The sequence below is a fragment of the Felis catus genome, chromosome B3, assembly GCF_018350175.1.
Source record: "Felis catus isolate Fca126 chromosome B3, F.catus_Fca126_mat1.0, whole genome shotgun sequence".
Lineage (NCBI taxonomy): Eukaryota > Metazoa > Chordata > Mammalia > Carnivora > Felidae > Felis > Felis catus.
The window spans coordinates 102,457,405-102,482,634 of NC_058373.1; the positions used below are offsets into that span (position 1 = coordinate 102,457,405).

The 25,230-nt window shown below is 38.5% G+C and overlaps 1 protein-coding gene across 11 annotated transcripts in view; it reads left to right on the forward strand.

Annotated features, from left to right (window-relative positions):
* Positions 1 to 25,230, forward strand: part of FBXO34 (F-box protein 34) — an 87,152-nt gene that overhangs the window by 46,731 nt on the left and 15,191 nt on the right. For 4 of the 11 annotated variants that reach the window (XM_023255710.2, XM_019833040.3, XM_045059938.1 and 1 more), the window contains exon 2: positions 9,568 to 9,649. The exons of 4 other annotated variants lie outside the window; for them this stretch is intronic. The gene's annotated coding sequence lies outside the window, so the exon portion shown is untranslated. Of the gene's footprint in view, positions 1 to 9,567; positions 9,650 to 9,810; positions 10,489 to 15,368; positions 17,192 to 24,222; positions 24,391 to 25,230 lie in introns of those variants that run through there. 3 more of the 11 variants (XM_019833048.3, XM_003987657.6, XM_019833046.3) reach the window with 3 other exon arrangements.

A 25,230-nucleotide genomic window follows, 5' to 3' on the forward strand; every position in this document is an offset into this window, starting at 1 on the left:
GAATATATTCATGGTATCTTTTCCCCCAGAATTTTCTTTACCCTGCATAGTCTCTGTAAGGACTAGCTACATAATCTGCAGGGCCCCTTGTTAACATTTATTAGAGAATTTCAAGACAGCAACGGCAGAGCATTAAATCTAACACAGGGATCTTCTAAGTGCAGGGCACTGTGTGACTGCCTAGGTCACATGCCTGCAAAGCATATGCTGTCTCTTCCAACTTGCTTTTTCTGTTTCATTTCTTTGTTCTAGAGAGGTCTAGCAATTCTTGGCTATTTGCTAATATTTAATAGTGGGATCCTAGAATGCTGATTGAAAGCTCTGCATGTGCAGTAGGACTTCTACAATTGTGAGCTTCACTGTAGGAAGATCTGGCTGGACAAATTTAGTTTGAGAATTTGTCATATAATGGCAAAATACAATTTTTCCTCTTAGACTAATTGTTAATATTCTCCAGAAAAGTTTTTTCTAATCTCCCTTGCCTGGAAGTGAAGGCCTGACTGTCAGCCTTTTGGGAAAGGGTATTAATAAAGAGGGCTGGGTCGATGACTAGTATTAGCGCATCATAGACAGTTGTTAAAATTTTCAGGAACTTTGTGAGCCGTTTGCTAAATATGACAATTATTAAAGATTATGCAAACTTAGATGTTATATTAAAAAAATCATATCAATAAATTCTAAAAACTCACTACCCCTGAATATTTTATTACATTTTGTCATTATGGATGCTCTTGATAATTATTTACATCTAATCTGTATGGTGGAAATACTATTTAATGATAGGCTACCATGCATCTCATCTAATCTCTGTGAACAGTGATATCATTTCTTAGCTTGAAGCAGCCATGGTAAGAGTATTTATACCACAAGAATTCAGCAGATATTACAGATAATTACACTTGTCTCCACCTCCCCTTACCCCCAAGTGGTTAAACATTTATATTTACCAACACACCATGGACAGAGACCTAGTAGCTATGCTAACTGAAACTGCCTTCGCTTTACTTGGTGATTCCCTGGTCTGTATAACCGTCTGTTTTAACCTTCTTTAGATTATCTTCAGCCCTTTGCAAGAGAGGGAAGGGCATTTGTCTGAACAACTGGATCTGGAATTGCATTTCAGAAAGATATTCTGGGGCCACCTGGGTGGCTCAGTCAGTTGAGTGTTCAACTCTTGATTTTGGCCCAGGTCATGATCTCATGGTTCATAAGATGGAGCCCTGTGTTGGGCTCTGTGTGCTGGCAGTGTGGGGCTTGCTTGGGATTCTCTCTCCCCCCTCTCTCTGCCTCTCCCCTGCTTGCTTGCACATGTGTGCTCTCCTCAAAGTAAGCTTTAAAAAAAAAAAAAGTTTATTTTTGGGGCATCTGGGTGGCTCAGTTGGTTAAGCGTCCGACTTTGGCTCAGGTCATGATTTCGTGGTTTGTGGGTTTGAGCCCCACGTTGGGCTCTGTGCTAACAGCTCAGAGTCTGGAGCCTGCGTCGGAGTCTGTGTCTCATTCTCTCTCTGCCCCTCCCCCACTTGTGCTGTCTTTCTCTGTCTCCCAAATATAAATAAATGTTAAAAAACAATCTTTATTTTTGAGAGAGAGAGAGAGAGAGAGAGAGAGAGAGAGAGAAAATGCAAGTGGGAGGAGGGGCAGAGAGAGGGGGAGACGGGATCTGAAGCAGGCTCCAAGCTGTCAGCACAGAGCCTGACACAGGGCTCAAACCCACAAACTATGAGATCATGACCTGAGCCGAAGTCGAATGCTTAACTGAATGAGCCACCCAGGCACCCCATTTTTTTTAAAAGAAAGATTTTCTGTTAACCCTTCCCATTTATTCTCTGCTGATACTTTTGGGGGAGTGTTGTTCCCTGATGCTTACCTTAGGATTCAGTTTTCTTAAGTCTTTGAGTCCTTTACCCTTTAGCCATTTATATTTCATCTTTCCAGGTTTTGTGACTACAGTCTCCAGTTCTCTTCGTACCATTGGGTTTATGTGTTTAAAAAAAAAAAAATCTTAGTGTTTGGGGAAGGAGCAACAAATAGCTTTGTGTTTAGTCCACCATCCAGTATTATCCAGAAGTCTGGGATATAATTCTGGGAATAAATAGGTAGATAACCTTAGCAATTTAAGGGGGATCTGAATAGTCTTAGCCAACCCCCTACTGGTTTGCAAGTCATATAAATGCAGTCAGGAAATAATTCTGATTGTAGAATATTTTTCCTTTTCATAAAGTAGGTGTTGAATCATGACCTGTTGTTAGATTTTTATATGGATGTGTGGGGACGTAAGGAAACACATAATACAATTTCAGGTCACATAGTTTGGTTTGAGGTGAATTGGGACAGTACCTAATTGTCCCAGGTCTGTAGCAATTCCTGTTGTCCTTCATTGGCTGGGTTTGCTGATCTGGTCACCTCATCCACTCTGAAGCAGGCATTTATTGCTCCCTCATCTAGCGAGTCTTCCAATCTTCTGACTTTGTCTCCACTCTTAATCTCTTCTGCTCAAATACATTGTCCTTTCCCCCCATTAGATTTTATGTGATTGGGTTAGGTAGACCCTCTTTTTCCTTAATTTCATACCAGGCCACCTCACAGTCCACTAAATTCTCCCTTATCTATTGATGATTACCTTTTGGATAAGGTCAGAGTAGGAAGGTTCTAGGATACCCGGATGGCAGCTCAAGTAAAAGCAATTGCCTGTGATGTCTCAGAATGGGGATGTGGGCCACTCTGGCATTTAAGAAATTCCTGGATTCCTCTATTGAGGAATGCATATATTTACATCTTTTTTTTTTTTTTTAATCATTTTGTGAGGGCATCTGGGTGGCTCAGTTGATTAAGCATCTGACTTCAGCTCAAGTCATCATGTTACGGTTTGTGGGTTCAAGCCCTGCCGCATCAGGCTCTGTGCTGACAGCTCAGAGCCTGGAGCCCACTTCGGATTCTGTGTCTGCCTCTCTCTGTGCCCCTTCCTGGCTCACACTCTGTCAATCTCTCAAAAATAAATATTAAAAAAATAATAATAAAAATAAAAGATTTTGTGGCTCAAGATAGTGACAGCTATGGCTAAAAATTTAGAATAAATATTTAATAAGATATAAAAGGAACAAATAAATATTTGACATTGCACATGTGAAATAGATTAGATGACCAGATGAACTTTCTTGTTTGTTCACAGTTGTGAAGATGATAATTATTTCTGTAAGATCCAGTGTACAGCAGTATCCAACTGCTAAAGTAAACATTTCTGCAAAAAGGGCTTCTGGAAACCACTGTTTATTGCTCCCTTTTCTAGTCTCTCCTTTCCTCACCGTCTTTTGTGTTTCAGTTAGAAGCTTGTATGTGCTAATGGCTTTTTCTTCTTGTTTGCTTTGTTTTTAAAAATCATTTGTAATTTCTGGTGAGCTCCTCCTGCCTGGGAAGAAATGCTTCTCTTAGGATGGGTTGGGAGGATTAGGCCAAGTTTTTTCCATATGATTATGTGCTCAGGTCCAAAATTCAGACTCAGGAGAGTCTGGAAAGATTGTTTTTTTTTTTTTTTTTTCTTTTCTGTGTTTTGAACTTTGTATTCACTTAAAAAAACTCTCATGAGTCTAACTATTAAATCATCTTGAATCACACCTTTAAAAGATCACCTTATGTGAAAACAATAGAATACTGTGAAATTGGGACTGTCTTACGATATCTAGGTCCTGTGACTGTCATGCTTAACCATACCCTTCCTCAGAAAGGGACTTGCATTTGCTTTGGTATTGCCCACATCATGCATTTACAATAGGAAATCTATACATGAGGGACCTTGTCAGCATGGTTCGGGAAGAATGATGGTAACATTATGATAGGTTTAAGGAAAGCTCACTCAGCCAAGTTGGTTTTGTCAAGGTGATGGTGATTGCCTGCTGACCAGCAACCTCAGAAAAGCTCTTTTTCTCAGCCCTAGATCGTGAAGCAGAGCACTTAGCTTTAAAGTGGTGGTAAACCAGGAGCTGGTGCCACACCCCTCACATTTTGAAATGTCCTAAGCCAAATGGTAGCGTGAATTTTTTACCAAATTCATCAGCAGTTTCTTTTTTCTGCCTCTTCACTTAGGGGACACTTTTAAAAAATAAGTTTTACGGTAAGAAAGTTTAAAAAATTTTTATGTATAGTCATGGTCTTTATTAAAACTTGGTAAAACAGGCTTACTGTTGAAATAGCAGATGGCTGTGATAAAATGGGAACATGTCTGTAAAAAGAAACCAATGCAGATTAAATCATAATTATAAATATCTTTAATATGATTCATTAAGATGTTTTTCCTTTGGCCTGTTAATATTGTGTCCTCTTTTTATTCATCTCTTGACAAAACCAAAGAATTTTAAAAAGGACAGAAAATGAGTAAGGGTGACTTTGAAGTTCTTCTTTTAGAGATTTTTTAGGACTTGGACTTTCCAAAGTCAAAGAATCTTGAACTTGTAAGAACAGGCTGTTGTTGCATTTTGTTTTTTTTCTTCAGTGAGTTGCCAAAATATGGGTTATACTTACAAGGAATACCTGGTCCTTTTGTAATACAATGAATACCACAAGGATATTATTCACAGATGTCTTAAAATGGCAAAAGTTCTATATGCATCCCTCCCCTCCACCCCCCCCCCCCCCACCACAAAGGAAGAAAGAAAGAAAGAAAAGAAGAGAAAGAAAGAAACAAACAATAGGTGTTTCCCTTATTTCCTTTGCACCATTGCCCAAAGTAGGTATATGACCTTTTGGAGAGACAACTTGCAACATTTTTAACTGGTGCCAGTGGTTAGCTCAGTGCCAAGCCCCAGTAGGTGTTTAACATTTGTTGAATGGAGAAATGAATCAATAACTATTTCCAAACTGGTATCTCTCCTATCCATTCTCTATAAAGGTACTCCAGGGATCTGTCAACAATGCTAAACCATCATTCTACTTCCCCTTTAAAAATCCTTTAGTGTCCCTCAGCTACTTAAAGTTTGTCTCTCAGTAGTGCCTGTGTGGCTTACTTGGTTGAGCATCCGATTCTTGATGTCTACTCAGATCATGATCTCATGGTTTGTGAGTTCGAGCCCAGTGTTGGGCTCTGCTCTGACAGCGTGGAGCCTGCTTCGGATTCTCTGTCTCTCTCTCTGCCCCTCCCTACCTCAAAAATAAATAAACATTTTTTTAAATTTCTTTTTTAAGTTTGCCTCTCAGACTTTTTTCCTTTTTAAATTGTTTTTGGTATTATAGAATTACTATATATACTGTGGTCAGAAATTCAAACATTGAAAATATGATGCAGAAAAAAATGTCCCTGTCATCCCAAGCATAACCAGTTTTTCTGTATTTGCAAACTACACAGTCTTTTCAGTTTTGTTTCACACCAATGGTATTATACTAAAATACTGTCCCCTCTCTCCTCCATTTCCATTGGATTGCATGCAGTTTTTAATATCATGGAAATTAATCCTTTTTGTATATTGCAAATAATATTCTTCCAATCTTTTGCTTATCTTTTAACTTTATTGTGTCTTTTCCCCAAATAGATATTTAGAATTTGTATTTAGCCAGATATGTCAGTATTTTGTGTGTGTATGTATGTATGTATGTATGTATTTATAAAAAATGTTTATTTTGAGAGAGAGAGAGACACAGTGTGAGTAGGAGAGGGGAAGAGAGAGGGGGGAGAGAGAATCCCAAGTAGGTTCCGTGTTGTCAGCACAGAGCCCAACGAGAGGCTTGATCCCATGAACCATGAGATCATGACCTGTGGAAATCAAGAGTCAGACATTCAACCAACTGAGCCACGCAGGCACCTCCCCTACTAAGATTTTAAAATCCTTCTCTCATATTTGACAGCATTGGATTTTACATTTTATTCAATCTGTCACTTTTAAGTTTTTATAGTGAAGTAGGCATCTACCTTTTCACTCAGATACCCAGTGAGTTTATTCAAACATCCTGCTTTAATCATTTAGGGTGTTGTTTTCTTGAACTACTTACTTGTTTCTGCTCTCTTGCCATACTGTTTTGATTACTGTAGTATTTTTGTATGTTTTGGGAACTTTATTTTTCCCACAACAAATCTTACTATTCTTTTTAAATTTAGATAAGAATTATATGCCATTAGATTTGTGTTTTAAAAATATACAGTTCATTGGTGTTTAGTATAGTCACATAGTTGTGCAGCCATCACCTCTGATTCATTTTCATCACTCCCAAAAGAAACTCCATATCCATTAGCAGTTGCTCCCCATTTCTTTGCCCACTGAGTCCTGCCCCCCCAACCCCCACCCCTAGGCCCTAGGCAACCGTTAATCTACTTTCGGTCTCTATAGGTTTGTCTGTTCTACAGATGGATCATAAAATATGTGACCTTTTGTGTCTGGATTCTTTTACTTACCATAATGTTTTCAAAGTTCATCCATGTTGTAGTACTGTTATAAGCACGCTGTGCAGGTACACACGTAAGTTGTATCTGTCTACAGTGTCAGCTCTATTCAGTCATGAAGCAGTGTTAACATAATTATAAAGCAGGTTCAGGATTCCAAACTCAGTGACATTTCACCACATGATTAACTTGGCTTCTTACACAGCAGAGCACAAGACAAGTCACGCAACACAGAAGATCACACAGGGGGTGGGAAATTAATGAACCAAATGAGGAGTCAGTCTGTGAGCGACCAGTTGAGATCAGGCCTAGGTCCTGCTCGGGTCAGCTCTCAGCACTTACTGCTTATTATGTTCAAGCAGTGAAGGATCTCACCTCTGTTCAGAGATCAGTTGGGCAGAGCCTTCCAGCTGCAGCTGCCTTTTTAAAGTGGTCAAAGAGGGGTCAGTGTCTAAAGAGTCTGACAGCTGCAAAAATCCCCCCCCCCCCCCTTTAAAAGGATTTAATCATTCTTGGGCCCCTGCAGACCTCCTCTGCTTCTTGTTATCACTTCTGGGGTGTCATTAATTGGTGCTGGTCTTGATGATATCTTGTAGCTGCAGTACCCTTAACAGTGTCATTGCTTGACAAAGGCCCTTGTTTGACCTGAGTGACTCCATCTTGCTCTCTACAAGTACTTGTACCAGTGCTTCATTAATACATTGTATGTATACACCGCCATTTGTTTATACCTTCATCCACTAACGGACATCTTGTTTGTTTGCACCTGTTTTAAATAGTGCTGCTATAAAATTTTGTGTACAAGTATTTGGATATCTCTTTTCAGTTCTTTGGGGGTATATACCTAGGAATAGAGTTGCTGGGTCATGTGTTAATTATTTGTTTCATGGTTTTTTTTGTTTGATTTTAAATTTTGATCTTGTATCTGGTAAGTTTTTGAGCTATGAGACCAAGTAACTTTTAATTTGATTAGTAACATGAAAGCCCATAACATGTAGCTTGGAAGCAGTGACAGATTTTTGTCTCTTCCCTTTGAATATGTTAGTGGCATGTTTGTTTGTTTTTGTAATGTGATGGCTGGCATCTTTGTTTTATTCCTGAATATAGGAGGGGAATGTTTTAAATATTTTGTTATTAAGTATGCTGTTTCATATAAATTTCTGTTAGTTTCCTTTTATTAAGGTCAAGTTTTCCTAGTTTGGTAAGAATTTTTTTGAAAATCAGGAATAGGTGCTGAGTATTCTTCCTTTTTTTTTTTTTTTTTTTTAAATGTTTGTTTGGGGCACCTGGGTGGCGCAGTCAGTTAAGCGTCCGACTTCAGCCAGGTCATGATCTCGCGGTCCGGGAGTTCGAGCCCCGCGTCAGGCTCTGGGCTGATGGCTTGGAGCCTGGAGCCTGTTTCCGATTCTGTGTCTCCCTCTCTCTCTGCCCCTCCCCCATTCATGCTCTGTCTCTCTCTGTCCCAAAAATAAATAAACGTTGGAAAAAAAAATGTTTGTTTATTTTGAGAGAAAAAGAGAGCATGCACAAGCAGGGGAAGGATGGAGAGAGAAGAGAGAGAGATGCGGGGCTCAAACTCCCGAAGCATGAGATCATGCCCCTGGGCCAGAAGCAAGAATCGGACACTTAGCTGACTGAGCCACCTAGGTGCCCCTGAGTGTGACTTTTAAGAATTTATTGAGATATAATTTCTTTCCTTTAACTGTTAGTGTTTCAGAAGCATTGTTCTTACCCTACTTGGTTGATAACTTGTTACTTGAGTGGATTTTTCTTCCCTCCCAGACTGTTGGTTCGTCACACATACACAAAACACACTAGCAGGAGACTAATAGGAGACTAAATGCTGGTGAGAAAACTAATATATATTGTGTATGTGCGACCAATCTGAAAACCAGTCTAAGAACTCTATTCTGGAAAAGCTGTAGTGCCAGGTTCAACAATGATGCAGAGCTGTACGTGTTAGGATGTAGGTCAACATGTTTCTTTTCTTCAGTCCTCTTATTTCCTTCATTTTTTTCCTGTGAACTAAACAATTTAAAATCTTGTTATTCAGAATAAAGTAACACACTCCTTTAAGTGTTTATAAATATACTCCATAATTGGTTCTGCTGCTCCTCCCACCTTGTTCCTGATAAAAAACAATGCTACAGAATGCTTTGAATTTTCAGCAAGTGGCAAATTACCTCTGTTCACAGGGTGTTCATCACCATAGTAACAAGGAGCCAACTCGTTCTTGAAGTGGGGCAGGATGCTGGTCCATTGCTTTTCAGAAGGACCTAAGACAATCCAAATACTTTTGTAGACTAGACACCAGGCCTGCTTAAGGTGTGTCTAAACATCCTCAGTATACACAAGTCGCAGATGACATAGTTTATAGAAGAAGTAAAATCCCTAGTTGAGGTTCTGTCACATCACGGAGACTCCAAAACAAACCCAGATGGATTTTACTTTCTGCCTAAGAATAATCAAATAGCTTCCTATTAAAAGCTCATCAATTCATAATCCCCCCACATTGAAGACAGCTGGTAGTGAAGGTCAGGAGGACGAGGGAATTGAATGAGGCAAAGGTAAAAAGTGATTTTTAGGTTTGGCCAAATAGTGTGGGTTTGGGTCACAGGTAATCTTTGGTGTAAATAGGCATGCTTAGATTTTGAAGTGCATGGTGTTAGATCTTGCTATGAGACAAGGTTGTTTGGAACTTAAATCTCAGAGATTTTCCTTAAATGTGTTTAAAGCTGTATTTAAAGCTAAGTCCTGGGGAGAAGGTTGGTGGAAAGAGAAAAAGAATATATTAGGATTTGTTGTCTGAAACACCTACTATGATTTTAGAGGATGTCAACAATAAAACTAAATTTTCAGGTAGCTAGTAAAATATAGAGGACTATGTAATCTTTAAAAAAATTTTAATGTTTATTTATTTTTGAGAGCGAGAGAGCAGGAACAGGGCAAGGGCAGAGAGAGATTGGGAGACACAGAATCTGAAATGGGCTCCAGGCTGTGAACTGTCAGCACGGAGCCCAATGTGGGGCTTGAACCCTTTAACTGTGAGATCATGAGATCATGACCTGGGCTGAAGTCAGATGCTTAATTGACTGAGCCACCCAGGTGCCCCCCCAAGTGATGCCATTTTGGGCCTGTGGTTTTCTTTTTAACAAGGGTGTGGCACAGAAAAAAATATGATGAGCTTTTCTTTTTCTTTATAGGATTATACTGGTTGCTGAGTTTGAGAGTAGACCGTATGGAGAGCAAGAATAGAATTCAAAGACTAATGGGAGACTAATGCAGGTGAGAAATTGTGGTTAGAACAAGAGTATTAGCAGTGGAGGTGGTGAATGGCACAAGCTGACTCTTGAACAACATGGGTTTGAACTGCTTGGGTCCACTTACATGGATTTTTTTATAGTACAGTACTGTAGATGTATTTTCCTTATGCTTTTTTTCATATTTTCTTTTCTCTAGCTTTATTGTAGGAATGCAGAATATAATGCATGTAACATACAAAGTATGTGCTAAACAACTGTTTATGTTATCAGTAAGGCTTCCAGTCAGTAGTAGGCTATTAAGTTTTGTGGGAGTCAGAACTTATAATTCGGATTTTTGACTGCATAGGGATGGGGAGGTGTCTGTGCCCCTAATCCCCGCTGTTGTTCAAGGGTCAGATGTAGTTGGATTCTGAGTATATTTTGAAGGTAGAGCCAATGGGAATTCCTGATGTGGTTTGTGAGGGAAAAAGGGGGTCAAGGATGACTCAAAGTTTTTGGCTTTGGAAATTGGAAAGATGGGTTTGTTGATTACTAAAATGGGGAAGATTTTGTGAGGGTGGTGGTGGAACATGCACAGGGAGTCAGGATTTTGATTTTGGACATGTTGAGTTTGAGATGCTTGCTAGCTTATTAGACATCTAGGTGGAGATTTTGAATCGTCAATGTATAAACCTGGAGTCCTGGAGACAGGTTTGGGTGGCCACTTGGTATAGCATGTAAGTTGAATTTAGAGCCATTAGACTTGGGTGGAGCATTTAGCCAGTTCCCAGTCTAGACTATCTGAGGAGCCTGGGATGTCTCCGTGAACTCACGCATGTTGCTGCAATGTATCTGAAAATTTCCAGGAAAACAGTACGGTTGGTATGTATCCTTGACATGTTTTTTTAAAAAAATTTTTGCTAAAATGTTTGAGATGTGTGCTTGTGTTTTTTATATTTCTATACAGCTGGGATAAGCTGAGTGCAGTTTTGAATGTACATTCAGTGTTTCTCACAGTAGAAATCATACATAAGCAAACACAAAATTCACATTCTATTCAAGTTGTTCCCCCAATATATCTGTCAGTCCCATATAGCAGAATTGATTGTACTTAATTAAAAGTTCCTGGAGGTGGGGATGGGAGATTGAGGGGGTGGGGATAAGAATCTGCCATGAAAACTAGAGAATCATTGCTTGGAGGCCCAGGAAGGGTCTGAGGGAGATTTGAGAAAATGTCTTTGAAAAGCAGTTTATTTTGGGGGCTCCTGGGTGGCTCAGTCATTTGCACATCTGACTCTTTGGGTTTCAGCTTAGGTGTTGATTATAGGTCATGGGATTGAGCCCCACAAGAGAGGGAGAGAGAAAGAGAGAGTGCATGCATGAGTGAGGGAGAGGGGCAGAAGAGAGGGGGAGGAGAGAATCCCAAGCATGCTCCATGCCCAGGGCGGAGCCCAACTTGGGGTTCATCCCACCCTGATCCCATGCTGTGGGATCATAACCCAAGCCAAAATCAAGAGTTGGATGCTTAACAGACTGAGCCACCCAGGCACCCCAGGTTCTTCTCTTTGAAGGGAGTATACTATTCAGCTTTGAGATATGGAGACTCAGAAAATTAGGAAGAGCTGGGTAGTAATAGATGCAGTGAGACATCCTTAGAAGGAACTTTGTGGTTTAGTAAGTGAGCAGCTAGAGAGATTAGAACAGTTAAGGGAATTAGCTGAAGATCAGAAGAGTATGAATACCTAGAAGTTAAAATCCATTTGGTTATATCAGCTGAAGAAAGTAACTAAAGTTGATTAGGCTTTAAGGAGGAGCTTAAAAAATGTTTAAGCCATGTTTGTTGTGCCTTTAGGAAAGTGTAGGTAAGGGTGCTGAATCTTCTTGTATTGAGCAAGTTCTTTGGTTCTTAAGGGGATTATAATCAGTTGTGGGTCAAAAACTGTAAGATTCATCATAGCTTGGTTGAATTCTTTCTTAGGTTATTCTTCTTTCTTTGCTTTTTTTCATATGTAACCCAAACCTTCTGGTTTAATAATGTTGATACCAGGAGAGGAGACAATATGAATGGAGAACTTAGGTATTCCAGTTTCTGAAATTGGAATTTTGATTTCCATTATGACTTAATAAATTTACGTGAATTTTTAGTATAAGCTAGCCTTTGGAACCCTGTCAGCTTAAGAACTGAATGATAAAAGTGTGTTTTCTGGTCCTCCATCAATGTATGAACACATGGGTAGGTGGTCATCTCATGATTCTTTGATTCTCAGACTTTGTATTTCCCACAGTAAGGAAGTTCTGTTCAAGAAACCAAATAAACATTACACTTTCTTTGTTTTTGTTTTGTTTTGAGCATGAAATAACAGGATTGGGTAATTTTTTTTTAATTAAAAAAATTTTTTAAGTTTATTTTGAGAGAGAGTGAGAGGCGGAAGGGCAGAGAGAGGAGAGAATCATCCAAGCTGTGATGAATCTTGATGTACAGTTTTTGACCCACAACTGATTATAATCCCCTTAAGAACCAAAGAACTTGCTCAATACAAGAGGATTCAGCACCCCTACCTACACTTTCCTAAAGGCACAACAAACATGGCTTAAAAATTTTTTAAACTCCTCCTTAAAGCCTAATCAACTTTAGTTACTTTCTTCAGCTGATATAACCAAATGGATTTTAACTTCCTAGGTATTCATACTCTTTTGATCTTCACCTAATTCCTTGTGCAACTTTTTTTTTAAGGGGTATTTGGGAATTAAAGTACTTGTTTAAGACCAAAAAGAAAATTTCACAATAATTTGTTTTTTCTGATAAAATTTGCCTCTTGAGCCTTCCCATTGCCTATTTTTCTAGGTTCTTGCTAGGAAAAATGTTAATTTCAGTACTACTTTTCTTTACCTTATGGCTGGCCTTTGTTTTCATGTTAAGTTCAAAGATCGTGTTTTTCCTGTTGGATTTGCCTGTTTTTTGTTCCTCTTCTGATGTTTCTCTTTTCCCCTTGCCATCTTCCCAAATGAGAACCTGTAGAAGGCATTTATCTGTAGTTTTGATTTGTGTGTTTCCTGTAATCGTGCAAGCAACTTATAGCTGAGTTGCCTCGGATAGCCATGACATCACTTTTCTCTTTATATCAAATTTAGTTTTAGTGATAAAAACTTAGGAAATACTATACACTTATGCTAACAGTGAGTGACATAAATAATAATCTCTTGATTTTTATATTGCCTTTCCCTTATATTGTCTTAAACTCACTTTTAAGGCTTTTTGTATGTGTTTCCATAAATCTTCTAAGATTTGCTTCAAATCTAGGGTATTTCAGGAATGGTTTGTGCACAAAGCAGGATCAGATTCATTTCCTAAAAGACTTTGCTTTATGTGACATTGTGTTTCAATTATCCTGATGTTCGTATTCCATTTCTAGATTTGTCATAGAAAAGGGCACTCATATTCTTTCTAATGAGTTTTATTTACTAAAAAAAATTGTTTCATGATATGGTTGACTGTAAAATAGCTTTCCAAAATCTTATGCTTTAGATATATTTTTTATATATGACATATATGCTCCATACTTCCTTTTCTTTCCATAAAGACCTTTCATGTACCATATGCTTTATTAGTCTGCTTCCCAGCTAGAATGTATATCTGATGAAGACGAATACTTTTATATTTAGCTCACTGCTGTATCGCTAATCTTTGGAAGAGTGCCTGGTAAATAGTAGATGCTTAGTAAATACTGAGTGAAGAAAAGATCTAGTTGGTACCTTCGCTCACAAACTGTGAGATTTGAATAGGAGTAACGATTGCTTGAATGTTCAAATTAGAGGCTGGAAATTATTTTATACTTGTGAAACGGAAGAAAATTCCCAAAGGTAGGAAAGGCCTGGTCTCTTTAGGCCCCCCCACAGGATAGTTGCAATTTATTGTTTTTTAATTTTTTTAATTAAGACTCTATACCCAACATGAAGCTTGACCTCACATCCTGAGAACAAGAGTCTCATATTCTAAGGAATGAGCCAGCCAGGTGTCCCAGTAGTTGCAATTTGAGTGTAATGCTAGTGTTGCAGATTTAGATGAGAGTGGGTCCAAAAATCTCTACCATCTGTGTAGTTTTAATCAAATCTCTGTGGTATGCACTTATATTATAAATATATTAATAGTTTTTCCTGTGCTGCTCTCATCTTCTCCCGCACTAAATAATTTCTGGTCTGGAGTATTATTTTGTAAATTTGAGTAACATGTGAATCATCTAAAGGAAGAAATTCATTAAGACCCTTTTTTTTAAACTTTTTTTTTTTTTTTAACGTTTATTTATTTTTGAGACAGAGAGAGACAGAGCATGAATGGGGGAGGGTCAGAGAGAGGGAGACGCAGAATCTGAAACAGGCTCCAGGCTCTGAGCTGTCAGCACAGAGCCCGACGCGGGGCTCAAACTCACGGACCGCGAGATCATGACCTGAGCCGAAGTCGGCCGCTTAACCGACTGAGCCACCCAGGTGTCCCAAGACCCTTTAATATCAATAGAATTAAAACATTTTTACGTTGCATTGTTATGTAGTTAAATATGTATGAACAAAACTAGTAAACCCTGTATGCTTCTAGTTCTTATACAACTGTAAACTATTTAATATACTTTATACTTTATTAATATACTTCAATATGCTATTTAGTTTCATATTATTTTGATACTATTTTGAATAAAGTTTGAAAAACTAAATTGATGCTTACAGTATAAGTGCTGCCATTCACTCTGCAAATTCTGTTGTGTTTGTCACATTAAAAAAAAATTTTTTTTTAATGTTTATTTATTTTTGAGAGAGACAGAGACAGAATGTGAGTGGGTTGGGGCAGAGAGAGAGGGAGACACAGAATCCGAAGCAGGCTCCAGGCTCTGAGCTGTCAGCACAGAGCCTGACGTGGGCCTGGAACTCACAAGCTGTGGGATCATGACTTGAACTAAAGTCAGATGCTCAATCAACTGAGCCCCCCAGGCGCCCCGTGTTTGTCACATTTTAAAGATACTGTGATAACTCATCTTCTCTACTTTTTTACATTTGAGCTGCTGCTGAAACCTTTGTTCATTGTTTGGCTTTCATTTTTCCTTCATTAAATCAGGGTTTCAGGCACCTTGGAGCATGTCTGTAGGTGTTCAATAATTATTTTCCACATGAATTCAGGAACTGAAGAACTTCCTATTTGATTATCCTTGGGTATTTAATATTTTTCTCACCTATACATCCCACTCAGAGTAGAAGTAAGAATTATAGTAAATGTTATTCTCCTTGAGGGCGTTGTTATATGAAACACTGAATGACTGATGTAAAGGATCTGCCTCTGCATGAAATTAGGTCTAGCACTGTCACCTGTCTGTAAGATCCCAGGTAATGCAGGTTAGCTTCTGGTTTGCTTCTGGGTAATGTTTGGTTCTTTGCTAATCACTGTAGAAGGCTTCTTGGATACAAAGCTCTTTCTCAGATTGCCTTTTACTATGCTTTCTAAAAGTTGGAAATGTTTAATACATGATGGGACTAAGTGTCAGTTCCTGAAGTAACATATATTGTAAAGTGTTTTCATAAGGAGAACTTGGTGTACCTCTTTGTTTGAATCTTATTTTGAGAGAGAGAGAGAGAGAGAGAGAGAGAGAGAGAGAGAGAAGGGCTGAGGGAGAGAAAGAGAGAGAACTTCAAGCAGGCTCCATGCCCAGTGTGGAGCCTAAGGCAGGCCATGAGATCATGACCTGAGCCCAAACCAGTAGTCAGATCCTTAACCTACTGAGCCACCTAGGTGCCCCTTAATCTTTTATAACTTAAAATGTAGTGTTTTGAGCTTGTAGTGTATCAGAAAATGTTGACCTTTGAAGTTATGGCTACATCCCTACTTGATCTTGAGCAGGTTTCAGTTTTTGAGCTTTTATCTCCTTTCGGCACAATGGTTGCAGACTTCAATACAAAAACATTAAGGTTATATATAGGTTTGTGGTGACATGAGCATGGGGGAATAGGCATATGGAGACTGGGGAGGAAAGAAAGAAGGAGCAGCTGATACCTTTGTACACAACCAAGATGCAAATGATCTGAGGAACAGAAAGAGGGCAGATGAGATGTTTGCAAAAGTGCTTTGTAGATACAAAACATTTCTTACAGCTCAGGTGCTGGTATGTTTAGGGAAGATACTTGTTTTATTTTTCCAGTGGCTACAGGTTATTAGCTTATAAGACCACCTTTCCTAGGGAGTAGGATCCTGCTTAGAGGCTGACAAGAGACCCACAAGTCACAAATTCCAGCAGTTTGTGAATTATGATTGGTTACTTTATTCGTACTAATAGTCTGTTTCTAGAAGATTGGCAGTATGAGAGGAATAGGCTTATTGGTAGAAATTTGGGGGTGATGTAGTTTTGTATCATTTCTTAACTCTTAGTGTGTTTGGCTTTGCTGTTTGGTATGTACAGTTTTGCCACCTATTAACCCAGCAGTGAAATCTGATCTTGGTATCAGGTTCTCCTTTGTGGTTTGGTTTATTAATAATTGAAGTACCTAAGGGTTCTGGGTGTGAACTCTGCATACTTTGTAATTGATTTAGAAAGAACCAGGGAAGTTAAGATTTTCTATTAAAGTAATTAATAAAGCATTGTGGCTTTGAAATAAATATATATAACTGTTACACCAGAATGACCAAAACATGATAATAGGACCCAGTTTGTGTTTTTATTGCCCTTAAAGATGAAAGTATTTTTAAACTTCTTGGTGCCCTTTTCCTTTCTAGTTTGGGTGTGTAGGAGTCTGTTTATCAGAAATATTTTAGCACTGATGTTGGTTTGGCATTAAAAAAAAATCTATGTAAACATGACCCTGGACAGCTGTGTTTAATATAGTAAAGAACCATGGGGAGACTTTACAGTATTTCTTGTTGGGACTTCATGTCTGTATATTTTAGTATTTAAAGGATGTGGTTTGGGGCTTTGAAAATGAGAAGGATGTTGCCTAACTCATAGCTGAATGTCTGCTTATCTAGATTGTTCTGTCGTGGAGGTTATTAGCAACGTGAAAGTTGTTTTTACTCTACTTAAACTGACAGTATTAAGTTGGAAAACTTTTGTGGAAGTGTTTGCACATGGCTGGTGAGTAGGATTTTCTTTAAAATCTGGCATTGCATAGAAATTTTTAGGTAACTAGGGTGCTGGAAAAAAGTGGCTACTCAAGCCAAACTGTGTTTTGCTTTGCAGAAAAGTAATGAAGATTAAAAGTGACCATGACATGGAGAGCATCTCCACTTCTTCCACCTCCCATCACTGAGCTGGCAGTGCACTAGGCCAGGAAGTGGTGGGTGGAGTTGTTTAGTTGTATCAACTTCCTGGTCTGCCCAAGTATCGATTAGTCAGGCACTCCCATGTTCCATTTAAAAGATGGTTGCTGATCTTTTAAAAGAAAGATTTCCATTAAATCCTTAGGTTTGACATTGATTCACTCTAATGAACACTTGCCAGGTGCAAGGAAGGCCCTGTGCTACATGCTCTGTGAGAGCTACAGAAAGGAGTATGATTACTCATACCTTTCAGTTTACAGTACAGTAGGGGAGAGGAAGACAAGATAGACCAAGGTAAGTGTTCCATGGGAGACATATAGTAGCTATTCCTTAATACTGCTGGGTGAGGGTGGGGCAGTGGATGACACCCAGGCAGGAGGGGCCCAGCTGGGTAAGCAGTTTCTGTAGTTGTACAATGTACTACAGTAGTAGTACAGTGAGTAAATGATAAAGATGGTAACAGGTAGGGAAGAAAGGTTAAACAGTCCCTGTGACGGTAAAAGGAAAGATACAAGGAAGAACTAAGACAGGAGCTGTTAATCAGAAGCCTTGAGATTTCCCCTGAATTCTGTGCAGAATAGTTTGTGTGCATGCCCTGGCCTTTTTTCTTGGGCAGAGGACTTAGACTTTTCCTCAGATTCTGAAGTGTCCGCAGTTCAGGAAAGATTGAGAACCATTGTGTTAAGTTATCAACTTTCGATGACAGAGGATATTGAGACTTTATAAGGAAGTCATGGGGTAGAACAGTTTTTCCTTGTGGGAGGTATTGGGGGGATTTGGGTACTGAGTTTATGAAGTTGTCTCTGGACCAGGGCAGTGATTGCCTTGTCAAACTGGTTTTCCCACCTAGCAAGTCCGGTGGGTCCATTAGTAGATTGCATGACAATGAAGAGTAGGTATTTTGAGTCAAAGGAGTTTATTAAGTATTATTTCCCCCTTTATTTGGAGGCCAGATTGATGAAGGTTTGAGAGACTGGGATGCTATTGCAGAATAGTTCCCGGCGTTTACTTTTCGTGGAGCTCCTTTTTTTTTTTTTAATTAATTTTTTAAATTTTATTGTTTTTTAAATTTACATCCAAATTAATTAGCATATAATGCAACAATGATTTCAGGAGTAGATTCCTTAGTGCTCCTTATCCATTTAGCCCATCGCCCCCTCCCACACCTCCTCCAGTAACCTTCTGTTTGTTCTCCATATTTATGAGTCTCTTATGTTTTGTCCCCCTCCCTGTTTTTATATTATTTTTGTTTCCCTTCCCTTATGTTCATCTGTTTTGTCTCTTAAAGCCCTCATATGAGTGAAGTCATATGATTTTTGTCTTTAATTTCACTCAGCATAATACCCTCCAGTTCCATCCACGTAGTTGCAAGTTGCAAATGGCAAGATTTCATTCTTTTTGATTGCCAAGTAATACTCCATTGTATATATATACCATATCATCTTTATCCATTTATCCATCGATGGACATTTGGGCTCTTTCCATACTTTGGCTATTGCAGATAGTGCTGCTATAAACATGGGGGTGCATGTGTCCCTTTGAAACAGTGCACCTGTATCCCTTGGATAAATACCTAGTAGTGCAAATGCTGGGTCGGAGGGTAGTTCTATTTTTAGTTTTTTGAGGAATCTCCATCCTGTTTTCCAGAGTGGCTGCACCAGCTTGCATTCCCATCATGGAACTCTTCTTATGTGTAAAGTATTCTGTGCTTGATCTCATAGGGGGAATCTATAAAATACCATACAGGGTCCCTGCCCTTAAGGAGTAGATGGTATCTAATGCTTTCCTTTTGGCTTTTTGTTCAGCCTGGATCTGTGTATGTTCAGTTAATCTTTGAGTCTTTGACCATTTCCTGGGCAAAAGAAACATTTCTTTTAAAATGAACTTGAACTGACTTTGGTTTGTGACTTAATTTTCCTTTTAAAGAATGGAGAACCACTGGGATTTGAGGGTTTAGGAAATAGAATCATTATTATACTGTACTTGTAATTAGGAAGCCCTGTACAGCTGATTTGGTGACTTCTGAGCAAATCCTTTGATTCTTCTGACTATTTATTTTTATATCAATATGTGTGTATACACACACAGCTTTGTTTAAAAATGTTATAAAGCACATTTTAAAAAATGACCTGTCGGGGCACCTGGGTGGCTCAGTCAGTTAAGTCGCTGACTCTTAATTTTGGCTCAGGTCATGTTCTCATAGTTTCCTGAGTTGGAGCCCTGAGTCGTGCTCTGTGCATTAATCACATGGAACCTGCTTGGGATTCTCCCTCTCTCCATCTCCCTCTGCCTCTCACTTGCTCACGCTCTCTCTCAAAATAAATACTTAAAAAAAAAAGACCCATCATTTAATATTCTAAGATGAACTGCTTGTGTAACCAATTATTTAAAAATATTCATTACACTTTAATTGGTCAGTTTCCACATTTGTGAAATGTGAATAAATAATAATTGTATATATCTCATACAGTTGTCCTGAAGATAAAATTAATGTTTATATGTGCTTAATAAATATCAATGGCTATGTTGTTAATAATATTAATATTTGAATACTAATACTATCATTTCTCCCTTCCCCATGGGTGAATGTGGGGGGTGAGTATTGTTATAAAAGAATTTACAATGAGGTATCTTTAAATAGCAAAATTTCTTATGCATTTATTGAAATGTTTATATTTATCTTTAAAGTTATGAAAGTTAAGTGCACTTATCCATAAGGCAGGTTCAGTTATTAATAATTAGACTGCTCATTTAGGTCACAGAATGAGGGAATTGAAAGCCGTATCTGTTTAATTAAGAAATGGATTGATTGATCTTGATCACTGTTGTCTTTTAGTTCTTTTTTATTTGATTCTGTTTTTGTCTCTCTTTTTTATATATTTTTTTGTTCTCTAATTTATTTCCTGTTCAATTTTTAGTAACTAGTGTGGAGTAGGGCAAGAAGAATTTATATTGGTTGGTGCCCGGTGTCTGAACCCGGAAAGAGTGACACATCAGATAGCCTGGGGCTTAGTGGAGAGGGACTTACAAAGAGTCCTGTGGAGCTGTTTTACCCAGGAACCACTGAACTCCACCACATTTTCCTCCAAATCAGACTGTATGCAGCTTCACCCTGTGTGTGTATAATGAACATTTCCAGGCTTATTCATCCATTGTTTTCCAAATGCTTCCAATTATTTCCCCTTTTTAAAAACCAGTAATTATGAGAAAATTCTGTTATGTACAAAAATGTAGAAATAGAGTTACGAACCTGCACTTAGCCATATCCAGCTTTAACAGTTTATCATCTCATGGCCAATCTTATTTGATCTATACTCCAAACCATTTCTTCTATCCCGTATTGTTATGAAGGAAATCTCAACTATCATATCACTTACTCTAAAAAGATTTTAAGATGTATATCTAACAGATAAGGACTTAAAAATACATATATACACACATATATATTAATTTTTATAGTATGTCTATTTGACTCAGCATCCATTATATTTGGCTGGTTTCTTAAGGGTTTTTTGTTTGTTTGTTTTTTAAGTAGGCTTAACGCCCAACATGGTGCTTGAACTCAAGACCCTGATGTCAGAAGTCACATGCTGTAGTGACTGAGCCAGCAAGAGGCACTCCTTGTTAAGTTTCTTTTAATGGGATAGCCTCCCCGCCTACACACCCCACCCATCCCCAGTCTGTCTGTCTTTCTAACTTGGAATTTGCTTGAAGAAACCAGCCTTATTTTGTTCTATAGTGTAGTTTCCCTGCTAGATTTTACTGTTTGTATTCCTCAGATGTGTAATATATTTTTGTCTCCTGTGTTTTCTATAAATTGGTAGCTGGCTTTAAAGGACTGACCAGATTAGAATTTTTTTTTTTTTTTAATGCCTTCTTTTCCTCTCTCAGAAGCATGTGCTGTGTTTCAGGTTTGCCTAGATCCATTAATTCAGTAAAAGTTAGAAAATTGTAACATCTATTTCTATCATTCCTTCCATTTATTTTGAATCAAAACCTATCAGAAAATTAAAAAAATTTTTAAATAATTTTTTCAGAGATTGAGCATTTTTAAAAAAGTTTATTTATTTATTTTGAAAGAGAGAGAGCGTGCAGGGGAGGGACAGGAAGGGGGGGGCAGAGAGAATCCCAAGCAGACTTTGCACTGTCAGTGCCCTAGATCCCGACCTGTGGCTTGATCTCATGAACCATGAGGTCATGACCTAAATTGAAACCAAGACTGAGCCACCCAGGTGCCCCCGAAATAAAATTCCAATTTAAGGCATTTAATGGCTTTAAGTGTATTTTATTTTGATTTTGTAGCAGTACTGTACATGATTTGGTGTTGAGATGTGCTGTATACTCTATTGGGTAGCTGACTACTGCAGAGCAACTTTAGACCCATGTGTTTCATCTAGGTAGGAAGTTGTCTTAGAGTGCTTACCAGTAGTTTTTTCCCAGCTAGAGATAAGTATGAGGGGTGAATATGCATTCTAATAAGTGTGTACTTCCCTACTTGTTTAATACTATAAATTGCCGTTTTAAAGTTTTACCTACTTGTGTAATTTTTTTTCTTTTTAATGAGCTTAGGCACTTAATTTTCTAAAACTGTTTCTGGGCTTGATTTGGAATCAGGAGCAATAAAGTCTAAAATATGTCTGCTTAGTACAGTTAGCTTTGGTATTACTTACTGAAGACCTTGGTTTTTAAATTGTGCAATTTTCTTTCTTATAACTGTAGAAGGGCAGCTTGGAAGGTAATCTGATTTTGTTCAGTTTTCCCATTTCACAGCTGTTATATTTTACATTTGAGAGTTATCAAGGAGTCTGGGGCTCACTTGGTGTCCTTAAGGACTTTTCAAATAGTCCCCTACTAAATATTTATAATATGATAATATTTTTGTTTCTGGAAAGGATTTATTTAGGGAAAAAACCCAGTTTCTTCATTGGTATTTCGTTTAAAGCAAGCATCTGAAGCTGGTGCACTAGAAAGTAGTTGAAGACCTAGTGATTTTGCCAGGTCAGTGAAGCTCATAAGAATATGTGGTGAGTTTAATAGAGGAGCTTTTCTTCAGTAAATCAGAAAGTGACCAGATAATTAATTTCTTTCCCCTCATACATTGTACTGCCTTTCTTCTTACTCTTTTCAGCTCTTGTTCAAGGTCAGGGCTTTTGAGGTGAGCTGACTTCTCTCTTACTGCTCAGAGCCAAGAAGTTGAATTTATTCTTCAGATACATCTACAGTGGAATAAACCTGTTTTTCACTTTTCTGTGGGGGATTTTGTGTGTTCGCTTTACAGATGAACTTGGACTTTGGATCATATAAATGGACATAGAAGGGAAATTGAAGTACTAGACCAGGAAATAAAAATTCAAGGTTTTCAGCAGTTTGCCAGCTGGAGCTCCAGCAAGTTATTTTTGGGGTATCTCTTTAGAAATAATGGTACAAGAAATCTCTTTAATGAATAGCACTTTTGTTTTCTGGGGCTCCATATTGCCACTTCATATCGTGTTGGATCCAACACAAAACTATAGTGATCCATTTGAGCTGCTTGTACAGTAGAGATGGATGTTACATTCTCAGCCTGTCTTCCACAGTCAGGCTGTCTCTAGAATATAGCATCCATTCGAATTCAACAAATGATTTTTGAATGAGGCTCCAGAGGCGCAGTGGTAAATCAGGCAGACAAGTGTTCCTATCCTTGGGAGTTTACACCTTAGTAAAATTGTCCACAGAGGTACATCCCTAGGTGGAATAGTGAATTCAACAGAAGTTCCTCTTTTGCCCAATTGTCTGAACATATCCAAAGCTGTTTTTTGAGGGCAGTCAGGCATACAGAGAGAAGACGACAAGCCAGGTTTTGAAATTTCACAACATAATGTTATCTTTTTTGACTATGACTTTGGTGTGTAGAAAATAATGGATCTTCTGTCAGTAAACAAGAAACTTGTTAGTGATTTCTACCTCTTGTTATTTGTCTCTTTTTTATTCTAAGATTTTGTGCTGAATTGCAGTAGGTTTTCTTAGTTTAGACTTTCTGAAGTAATGTTTCTTCTCTCTTCACTCCTCTCCCCACCTTTAGTGTTGGCTAGTAGGCTTAAAATTTTTTCTAATATTGTTTGGTTGATCATTAGTTACTTCCAACCCTTTGGCAAGTAGCTAAATATAAACATGGTTACTGTATATCCTGTATTTTTCAAGACAATCTCAATTTCAAGTGTTTTGGTCCATTTTGGTATAGATTTAGTTTTTGATTTAGATATAAATGGTCCTTTAGGTCAGTGCTCTTTAACCTGAGTCCATGGATCCTGATGAGCTTTAGGGAGGTGGTTTGTGAATCTCCCGAAACAATAATCATGCCAGACTTTGTGGCTATGTGTCCTTTCCTCAGGGAGTGATGAAGTTTGGGGGTGATGGTGGGGGGTCCAGAGCCAACGACCAAGAAAGAATTCTTGAAGACCTCTCTAGTGCAAAAAGATGATTTTATTAAAGCATGGGAACAGGACCTGTGGGCAGGAAGAGCTTCTGCACTGGGGTCATGACCGGTAACTCATTATATACCCTCAGGTTGGGAGGGGGTCAGGGATAGAGTAAGTCTCTAAGAAATTTTGGAAGTAAGGTTTCCAGGACCTTGAGGGGCTAGCTGTTGCTACAGAAATGCCATTTATTACCGTTTAGTAAAACCTCAGTCATGAGACCCTTCACATGTTTATCCGGAAGTTTGGAGCATGATTGCCAGCATATATTGTGGAGCAGTTGAGATAGAGGAAATAGACTTACAGGATCCTCAAGGTTGGGATAATGTTAAGCTAAACTTCTTTTGCCCCCAGCAAAGTGTCATCATTGAGACAGCTGGGCTCCTAGAGGGAGGTCACTGCTGGTTTCAAGGACTTGTCAGTGGGTTCTAGGCAGTAAGGGAATTTAATTTTTCATTTGCCTTAGTTTCCCACATTACCGTGGCAAGCACTTAAAGCCCTTTCCTTTGTTCTTGGGTAGCCAGGAGTGTCTGAGGACTATCACACTTATTCCACCTGGAAGGTGGGGTGGTGCCAGCCTGTATTTTGCCCTCAGCTTGCCCCACGCTCCCTCTTCAGGGAGCATCCATTTTCTTTCATCAGAATTTTAAAGGGCTTATAGTGGCTACAAAAAAGGTTAATAATAACCATTGTATTTTGTACTAATGAGATTTTAATAGGAGTGATAACATTTTTTCCCTTCCAGACATGTTTTGCAGAAAGACAGTTGTCCAGGTGTTAATTATTTGGAGCAGTGAGCTCTTGAATGATTTGAAGTGTTCTCTTAAATAAATATAGGTTGTATGGAGATCAAATCAGAATAGCTTTCTGGTTATTTTTATTTTATGATCTTAAAACATTAAGCTTTAACTCATGAATTCTTACATTTACCCCATTGTTAGGGGCTGAATTGCCTGCTGCTTCCCTTTGCATATGTTGAAGCGCTAATCCCCAGTGCCTGGGAATGTGACTGAATTTGGAGAGCTGGCATTTAAAGAGGTGATTAAGGGGTGCCTGGGTGGCTCAGTTGATTAAGCATCCAGACTCTGTGATTTCTGCTCAGGTCATAATCACATGGTTCATGAGACGGAGGCTCACGTTAGGTTCCATGTGTTGACTGTGGAGCCTACTTGGGATTCTCTTTCTCCCTCTCTCTCTGCCCTTCCCCCACTCATGCTGCTCGCTCTCTCTCTCTCTCTCTCTCTCTCTCTCTCTCTCTCTCTTTCTGTCTCTCAAAATAAATAAACTTAAAAACTAAAGAGGTTGATTAAGTTAAAAGAAGGTAGACAGGGTGGGCCCTAATTTAATCTGATGGGTGTCTTTAAAAGAAAGAATTCTGCACACAAGAGAAAGACACCAAAGGCATGTGTGTCCAGAGGAAAGATCCTGTGAGGACACCACGAGAAGGCAGCCTTCTGCAAGCCAAGGAGAAAGGCCTCAGAAAAAAACAAACCCACCGTCCCCTTGATCTTGGACTTTTAGACTCCAGACTTATGAAAAGTAACTTTTCTGTGTTTAAACCACACAGTTAGTGGTATTTTGTATGGTAGCTCTAGCAAACCGATATGCTGCTGATGAAGTAGTAGTTGAGTGTCAGTAAAAAGTATAGCAAGGGTAACTATTTCTCTTTGCCTCAAAGCATTTTTGGGGAAATGACGAAGTGTTGTATATAGCTTCATGTAGTCTAGTACTGGAAAGAGATGGTAGGACCTCTGAAATCTAGATACATATTAATATTCCTATTCATATTGGTCTTACTCTTTATCATTTCATAGTTTTCCACTTGCCTATGGTTATATTTTATCTCATCTGTTCTCTACCATTTTTCTTTCTTTGAAA